The sequence below is a fragment of the Halichoerus grypus genome, chromosome 3 (assembly GCF_964656455.1).
Source record: "Halichoerus grypus chromosome 3, mHalGry1.hap1.1, whole genome shotgun sequence".
Lineage (NCBI taxonomy): Eukaryota > Metazoa > Chordata > Mammalia > Carnivora > Phocidae > Halichoerus > Halichoerus grypus.
Window position 1 is genome coordinate 61,341,594 of NC_135714.1, and position 9,424 is coordinate 61,351,017.

Here is a 9,424-nt window from a genome sequence, read left to right on the forward strand (position 1 = left end):
ACAGAATAGAGAGCCCAGATATGGACCCTCAACTCTATGGTCAAATAATCTTTGACAAAGCAGGAAAAAACATGCAATGGAAAAAAGACAGTCTCTTCAGTAAATGGTGCTGGGAAAATTTGACAGCCACATGCAGAAGAATGAAACTCGACCATTCTCTAACACCATTCACAAAGATAAACTCAAAGTGGATGAAAGACCTCAATGTGAGGCAGGAATCCATCAAAATCCTAGAAGAGAACATAGGCAGTAACCTCTTTGACATTGCCCACAGCAGCTTCTTTCAAGATACATTTCCAAAAGCCAGTGAAACAAAAGCAAAAATGAACTTTTGGGACTTCATCAAGATAAAAAGCTTCTGCACAGCAAAGGAAACAGTCAACAAAACAAAGAGGCAACCCACAGAATGGGAGAAGATATTTGCAAATGACACTACAGATAAGGGGCTGGTATCCAAGATCTATAAAGAACTTCTCAAACTCAACACCCAAAAAACAAATAATCAAGTCAAAAAGTGGGCAGAAGAGATGAACAGACACTTCTCTGAAGAAGACATACAAATGGCTAACAGACACATGAAAAAATGTTCATCATCATTAGCCATCAGGGAAATCCAAATCAAAACCACACTGAGATACCACCTTATACCAGTTAGAATGGCAAAAATGGACAGGGAAAGAAACAACAAATGTTGGAGAGGTTGTGGAGAAAGGGGAACCCTCTTACACTGTTGGTGGGAATGCAAGTTGGTATAGCCACTTTGGAAAACAGTGTGGAGGTTCCTCAAAAATTTAAAAATAGAGCTACCCTATGGCCCAGCAATTGCACTACTGGGTATTTACCCCAAAGACTCAGATGTAGTGAAAAGAAGGGCCATATGCACCCCAATGTTCATAGCAGCAATGTCCGCAATAGCCAAACTGTGGAAAGAGCCGAGATGCCCTTCAACAGATGAATGGATAAAGAAGATGTGGTATATATATACAATGGAATATTACTCAGCCATCAGAAAGGATGAATACCCAACTTTTACATCAACATGGATGGGGCTGGAGGAGATTATGCTAAGTGAAATAAGTCAAGCAGAGAAAGTCAATATCATATGGTTTCACTTATTTGTGGAACATAAGGAATACTATGGAGGACATTAGGAGAAGGAAGGGAAAAATGGGGGGGGTGGGAATTGGAGGGAGAGATGAACCATGAGAGACTATGGACTCTGAGAAACAAACAGGGTTTTAGAGGGGAGGGGGAGGGGGGATTGGTTAGCCCGGTGATGGGTATTAAGGAGGGCACGTACTGCACGGAGCACTGGGTGTTATACGAAAACAATGGATCGTGGATTACCACATCAAAAACCAATGATGTATTGTATGGTGACTAACACAACATAATAAAATTAAAAAAAAAAAAAAGAATTACATAACCATGGTTCCTAGGTCTTCTCATTTGCCCTTAGAGACACAATGAAAGGAGGCAGATAAACAGAGGAAATGCCCAAAAGTTGGAGCCAAACAGCCCAGGTTTTGAGTCTTGCTCTGTCTCCTCTAATGCTGTGCTCTTCACTCAGTCTCTTTACTTCTCAGGACTCCAGTCCCTTCTCTGTTTGAAGAAGAAATGTGTCTTTCCTCTTGGACCCTTGCTTTGGCAGCCTGGTACCAATATTGATGTAAATAAACTCAATCCCTTCATTAACTTCCACAAACAGTTCATTCACAGTGAACATATAATGATCTTTAAAAAATTCTTACTGTGGGTTCATAATGACCACAGAAAGATACCTTGCTGCACAGAGTGCCCACAGTCTCACTTGGAAAACCTCCAATTATATTGATCTCCTCTCCTAACTCTTTCCTCCCAGTCCTCAGTCATTGTCTCCCTCTTCAACTTGCCCCAAGAATGCATTCAACCCCATTCTTTTTCCCTTTTTCTCCTTTATTATCCAGAGAAAGTTTCTTCTTCTGCAAGAATCCTTCCTCTGCGGTAGGTGTCAGCCTATTGCCCTCTTCTTTATAACAACTAGCTTATCAAAGTATTTCTCTCTCCCTAGAAGTAATTCTCTTACCAGCTACAAAGAAGATAAATTTTTCTCTGATTATTTTTCCTGAACTTCTTAACCTTTAGAATGCCATCAACGATTCTGTTCTTGGAAAGAAACTGTATTGGATATTTTCTATTTGCTCTTCCAGATCTCTCCCCACCCTGCTCTGTGCCTTGAGAATTTCACCCATGTTGATGGCATCAGGGGCTCCCTTGCCCTTGGCTTCTGGTGGGTTTGGCTAGTGAGAGGCAGTAGCAGGAGATTGGAGGATGGGAAGAGAGAGCCTTTAGGGCATTTACTCTCTCAGCTCCCATCATGCCAGGTCACTGCATGTTGGATGCATCCTCTACTGAAGACTACTACTGAACTTACCCCCTGTCCATTGATCCTCCCCTGCAGTGACTCTTATGGATTCTGGGAGGTACACTCTCTCTCCTTGTAACTTCAGGCCTAGAGATGGTCCCAGCTCCTGCTGTAGCTGGCCCCAGGGATGCTTCATTTTTTTCTTATGGGTTTCCTTTACCTTGTCTACACTTTTATTAATGGTGTTTTTATTAAACTCTTCTCAATTACACCATTTAAGTATGTCATTTATTTCTAGATACAGCAACCTGGCCATTTATTCATGCTTTCATTCCTTCATTCCCTCAAAAATCATGGCCAAGAACTATTCCAAGGACTGGGTCATAAAGGTGAATAAGAAGACATATTTTCCATGAGCTCAGTTTTGGTGAAGGAAACAGGCAAGTGAACAGATGGTAACAATGGAATTGTAACAAGAGGAGTGTTAGCTTTTTTTGCTTTGAGAGAATATGAGGTTCTTAACTTATTTTGGGGAGTCTAATAGAGAAATGCTTTCTGAAAAAGACAATACTTGTATCAGTCCTTGAAGGATGAGTGGGAATTAGCCAGGTGGATGGGGAGGATGAAAAAGAGAGGATGTACTAGAGGATGGAACAGTATGGAAAAAATGCTAGACCAATCAAAGGGAACCAGAGTAGAGGTAGAATTTGAGTGATGGAAGACTGGATCAGTCAATAAATGACCTCTCTTTACTCTTAACAATGGAGAACAAACTGAGGGTTGATGGAGGGAGTGGGGCGATGGTATGGGTGGGTGAAGGGTATTAAGGAGGGCACTTTTTGTGGTGGGCACTGGGTGTTGTATGTAAGTGTTGAATCACTGAATTCTACTCCAGAAACCAATATTGCACTGTATGTTAACCCCCCCCCCAAAAAAATGACCCCTCTCTCTCCCTCCTCTCTCCCTTCTCTTTTTTATTTTGTTCTTGTTTTTTACTATGGCAAGAATTTTATCTTTATCCTGAACATGGTGGGGAGCCAGAGAAGGATTTTGTTCTAGAAATATCTCTCTGGATGTAGCGTGGAGAATGGTCTAGAGGGTGGTACCTTGAAGGTAGTGAAAACAGCAGGAAGAATAGAGAAAAGGAATAGGTGAGAAACAAGGGCTTCAGCTATGGTCATAGCAGAATGGATACTCAGGTAGGCGGACTCGAGGGAAAGTCTATGTGGGTAGGCTTTTTATTACACCGGCAGCTGCTTTCTCATTTCAAACAGGGGACACAGAAATACAGGAATGACAAGGAATTGGAAAATTCTAAGTCTGTCTATATCCTAAATTAGGCTTGCATGTTCTGAAGTTCAATATCATATGAATGCTGTAAAAGATCAAATAATACTATGATGTATCTGTATCTGTGACAACATCAGCCCCATCCAAATAATGAGTTATAGAGCAACAAATCCAAGCTTCCAAAGGGCAGACCACCAACACAGAGAGTTCTTTCTTCTGTGCTGGTAGGGATGGTGGCTGCCTTCCATCACCTGTTCCCTGGCTGCCTTTGTTCTTCAAAGAACAGGCACAGGATCCAAGCAGGCATCAGAATGCAGTGAGAGCAGCAATTAGTTCTGGTGAGCCACCTATTGGAATTAGTCCAGTTGAGAATGAGTTAGGAAAACTGTAACTGGAATTGTTCTTTGCACAAACCTTATTTCTCTTCCCTCTTCAGGCTTTGGTGGCAGGAAAGAAGACAGAAAAGAAAGAGGTTGAGTAGGCTCTGGATTCTGTAGCAGTTTGCCTTGGTTCAAAAGTAACAGAATTGAAATGAAGCTGTTGAAATAAAAATTGGAGTGCTTTCCCTGCACCTAGTCTCTCTGTGCCTGTCCCTGAGGATGGCTCCTGCGGCAGAAAGACCATTTTTGTCTTTATTCTCTTGTGGGCTTCAGGGATCTCTCATTGGAAAAAGGGATCATAGGGCCATGACAAGTTGTTACTGGCTCTGCCCTTCAAATATTCTTTCTTGAGAACCTCAAAGGTATATCTTAGTGCTGAAGAGCAGGGCCTTGGAATGTCAGCAACTCGGGTTTAAACCCTGGCTCTGACTCTTGCTAGCTGTGTAACTTGGGGAAAGTTGCTTAATCCCTCTGAACTTGAATTTTCTCATTGATAAATGGGAATGTCAATATTTAGCTCAAGGGGGTCAAGGGTGAATTAAATGAGTCAAAGTATAGGTTACCTGGCTCAGAGTAAGGACTCAAAGGGTGGTAACTTTTACCATTCGAACAGTAAATTGGAGATGAATTTGCCAAATCAAGAGCCCAGGCCTTCACTTTTGTGGTTGCCCTCTACTTAGGCTGGGAAGCAGCAGAAGCCTTCAAGAATGTTGCCTCAGGCTTGGGTTGGCTTTCACCTTAAGGAAGGATGGATGATTCAGTGTGGAATGTTGGCTGCCTCTACAGTGAGGATTCTCATGGGTCTAGTTTTGAACTGGGCTATCTGGTATTTGAGTTTTCTGTCCAGGAAATCAACTGAGAAAACACTGGGATAAGCATGTGGCGAGAGAGCTTCTCTAATTTGGTAAACTTTACTTTTACAGTGTTATTACATGACTTATAAAGGAATGTTCTCACTGATTTTTGGGCCTGCAGAAGCAAGTGCTACCAGTCCAACTGGCTCTTAGCCATGAATTTGGTATCATTCCCAATTCAAACCTGCATTATTTATACATTTGCAGTGCCACAGTAGAGCTGACCGTTTCTCTTTTTTAAAGGTACCTCTTTTTGGACTTCCCAGCATGCCATGTCCCCTTTCTTCTTCCTTTCTTTCTGATAACAGAGAGCCAATGCAGTATGCTGGCTAAAAGCAAGAATTCTAGAGCCAGACTGCTTGGGTTTGAATCAAGCTCCATCACTTACAGGCTATGTTGCCTGGGGCCAAGAATTCATCTTTCTGTGGCTCAGATTCCCCATGTAGAACATAAAGACGAATACTAGGATTGTTGTGAGGATTAAATGAGTCAATATGTATTGGATGTAGAACAGATCTGGGTAATAGTAAGTGCTGTATGTGTGCCATGAACTATTCTAGATGTTTTTCATACATATGATTAATCAACCCTCACAATAACCTTATGAGTAAGCACAATTTATTCCCATTTCACAGGTGAGGAGCTGAAGCTTACAGAGGTTAACTAGTGTGAGAGCACATAGCTAGTAAGCAGAGAAGCAAATCTAGTAAAGAATTAAACCCAGGTTTGTCTGCCTACTTTCAAAGACCATGTTCTTAACTACTACTTACCCTGTCTCCCATAGTAGGTGCTGTGCTTTGTTTTTGCCTTTTAGTGTTGTTTTTTACTTTTTTTAAAGATTTTATTTATTTATTTATTTGAGAGAGAGAGAGCGAGAGAGAGAGCACAAACAGGGGGAGGGGAATAGGGAGAGGGAGAAGCAGACTCCCCGCTGAGCAAGGAGCCCCATGCAGGGCTTGATCCCAGGACCCTGGGATCATGACCTGAGCTGAAGGCAGACACTGAACCTACTGAGCCACCCAGGCACTCCTAGTGTTTGTTTGTTTGTTTTTAATTCAATTAGCCAACATATAGTACATCATTAGTTTTTGATGTAGTTTTCAATGATTCATTAGTTGCGTATAACACCCAATGCTCATCACATCACGTGTCCTTCTTAATGCCCATTACCCAGATACCCCATCTCCCCACCCATGTTCCCTTCCACAACCCTCAGTTTCTTTCCTGGAGTCACGAGTCTCTCATGGTTTGTCTCCCTCTTTGATTTCTTCCCAGTTTTCCCTCCCTTCCCCTATGATCCTCTGTGTTATTTCTTATATTCCACATATGAGTGAAACCATATGATAATTGTCTTTCGCTGATGTATTGTTTTTTAAAAACACATTCTTCTCCAGCATATTTGGCAATCTTGATGTGACCTGGCTACCTGAGAACAGAATCTCTCTCTTGACTACAGATACATGAACACTCAAAATGAAAATGGATGACTGGAATTAGCAAATTCCCAGAAAGCACTGGTAGCAATCATAGGAATAAATAAGTCAATTTGTTCACTGACTTACTGCTTTAGACTGGGTTATATCCCAGCTCAATTCCAGCTGGTCTCTTAGCCTCTAGCCTTATCCCATCCTTCAAACAGCTTTGGGATTCATCTAACTTTTCAAACTTTTGTTCTAAATTACCCCTACACATGGAAAAGTGCTTCTAGCAAGTCTAGGGGAGGCATAGTTTAAAGCAGTCTACTATAAGCATAAGATTTCTTTGAAGACTTGCATTTTATCTTAAAAATTCATGTGGATTTTGCTTATTTCCTGTTCTAATTTTTTCTTTCAAATAAATGTTTTATTAACAAATTAATTTTAGAGTCACAGAAAAGTTACAGGGACAGTAAAGAAAGTTCCTGATTCCCTTACCCAGTTTCCCCTAATGTTAACATCTTTTATAGTCATGGTACATTTGCCAAAACTAAAAGATCAACATTTATACATTGTATGCACTGAACTCCAAACTTTATTTGGATTTCCCCAATTTTTCCACTAATATATTTTTCTGTTCCAGGATCCTACCCAGGGTACCACGTTGTATTTAGTTGTCATATTTCCTTAGTCTCTTCTGGTCTGTGAAGTTTTTCAATCGTTCCTTATTTTTCATGGCCTTGATTAACTGTTTCGAATGGTACTAGTCACAATTTTGTGGGATGTCCCTCAATTTGGTTTTGTCTGATGTTTTTCTCATGATTATATTGGGGTTATGGGTTTTGAGGACAAATACCATGGGGATGAAGTGGTTTTCTCATTATATTTAAGGGTACTTCATAGCAACATGACTTATCACTGTTGATGTTAACCTGGATCACTTGGTTAAGGAAGTGTTAAAACAAGGGTAAGGCAAACACTACCAGGTTTCTTCACTGTAAAATTATTTTTTTAAGTTTTTTTTTTTAAATTAGTTTGTTAACATACAGTGTGATATTAGTTTCAGGGGTATGTAAAATGATTATTTTTCCCTTTCCCTACTCTCTTCTTAGAAATCTGAGTCACTAAGCCCAGCCCACACTCACAGGGATGGGAATTAAACTCCACCTCCTGGATTGGGGAATATGGACATATATTATTTCAAATTATTCTGTAAGGAAGATTTGTCTCTCCTCCTCTATTTATTAATTAAATCATTTATTTATATCATTTTGGCTCATTAGGTGTGTCTAAACATAATACTTTCTACTTCCAAATCTATGAATGGAATTAACTTTTCAGAAACATGTGTATCCTGAGGATTCTGAGAAACACAGACAAAACCCATGCCCCACTAGGTCACTTCCTTGCTTCCTCTGAATCATAGGCTTTAATAATAGTTATGAATGAAAGAATAAATGAATGACACAGGTGAGCATGATCATTAGTGTTGTCTGAGGGTAACAATGTTTGACTCTAACACCAGTGTCTGACCAAATAGCTACTCATATTTCCTTTCCTTTCTTTCTTTTTTACAAGGAATCCACTTTATTGGACATTTGGGCCAGTTTCTCTATTTGCCCCTCCCTGTGATCTTGGCCGGTGTGAGGAATGGAATTGTTGTCTGGTACAGAGTGGAGGGGATCTTGTTGATGCGGTAGAGACCAACCATGGAAAAGGTGAAGCAGGTGCTAATGCAGACCTGGTGGATGAGGCCAGATGCAAAGAAAGCCAACAGGAGACAGAGAAGAATCTCAGGGAAGATGTTTTTTTGGAATCCTTTGCCAAAGACAACATTCTCCAGATTACTGATGGCGGTGAGAGAGAAGCCTAAAAGGCTGGAACCCGGCAGCCCCCCTCCCTTGATGGTGAACCACTGGGTGCAGGCCAGCTGGAGGCTATACATGTGCATCTCCGCAGAGAGCAGCAGGGACAGGAGGGAGGAGAGTCCCAGCGACGCGCCGGTACCCATGGCCATCATGCCCGGCCCTTGGCCCTATGGCTGCCGGGCCAAGAAAGAGGGGAGCCCAATTGGAACAGTTGCTGGGGATATATGTCATCCCCTCATATTTCTCCTTTTGATATTCCTTAAGACATACTCAAAATGTTTTATTTATTTTTAAAGATTTAGTTTTGAGAGAGAGAGAGAGTGCGTGCACACACGGGGGGATGGGGGTTAGGGGTAGGGACAGAGGGAGTGAGAACTTCAACCAGACTCCACACTGAGCATGGGGCCCCATAGGGGCTCACTCTCACAACCGCTTGATCATGACCTGAGCTGAAACCAAGAGTGGACATCTAGCCACTGTGCTACCCAGGCACCTCTAAAATTCTTTTGTATTAAGACTACGTGTTAGAGGAGTAGCTGATGGAGCCATTTTGCGAAGGTGACTTTAAACTACTCCTTTACAACGTCTTCAACAGCTCGGTAGCCTTTACAACGCAGTAAAAAAAGCTAAGAGGAGGGGTAGTGCCTCTTTAAAATAGGAAGCCTAAGGAGAAGACTCTCAGGCATGTGGGCATCTGGAGGCCTCTTTTTCACACTGGCCTGAAATCGTGGACCAATTGCAGAGTGGCAGTAGCTCCTAGGTATTCTCATTGGTCTGCACCCAAGATGAAGGCGGAGCTTTGAGTATAAAAAAAAAAAAAAAAAAAGGAAGGCTGGGTGAGGTTGTTTCTTGTTCTGCTGCTGCAGGGGGTTAACGGGTGGTTAGTGAGTGAATGTAGTCTAAAGTTTTACAGGCCTACGAGTAGCTGGGAAGTTCTCTGCTGGTTAGGAGGGGGTGAGTGGAAAGAACCAAGATTCTCCTAGATATCGAGGGAAATTTTGGGTAGCCTACTTTAGAATTGAAAGGTGAAGGAAGAAAAAGACAAGGGAATCTAAGCAAACAAAACATGAAAGCTGCCGTTTGCAGACAGAAAATATCTCCTAGGAGTTTATGGTCACTTCATGAAGTCATTTTATCAGGCATGTCTTCCTTGAAATACGGATGGAGGAGAAACTTTTCTAACTATTGGGGTTCCTAAAGGGAGTTCTTGGAGAAGCTTAACATTGAAACTTCAATTTTGAGTTTTCTTCTCTCATGCTCAAATCTTACTGAG

General features: G+C 41.6%; 1 pseudogene; it reads right to left on the reverse strand.

Moving 5' to 3' along the window:
• Window positions 1–7,823: 7,823 nt before the first annotated feature.
• On the reverse strand, window positions 7,824–8,303 carry LOC144381300 (dolichyl-diphosphooligosaccharide--protein glycosyltransferase subunit KCP2 pseudogene; annotated as a pseudogene).
• Between the last annotated feature and the right edge of the window lie 1,121 nt (window positions 8,304–9,424).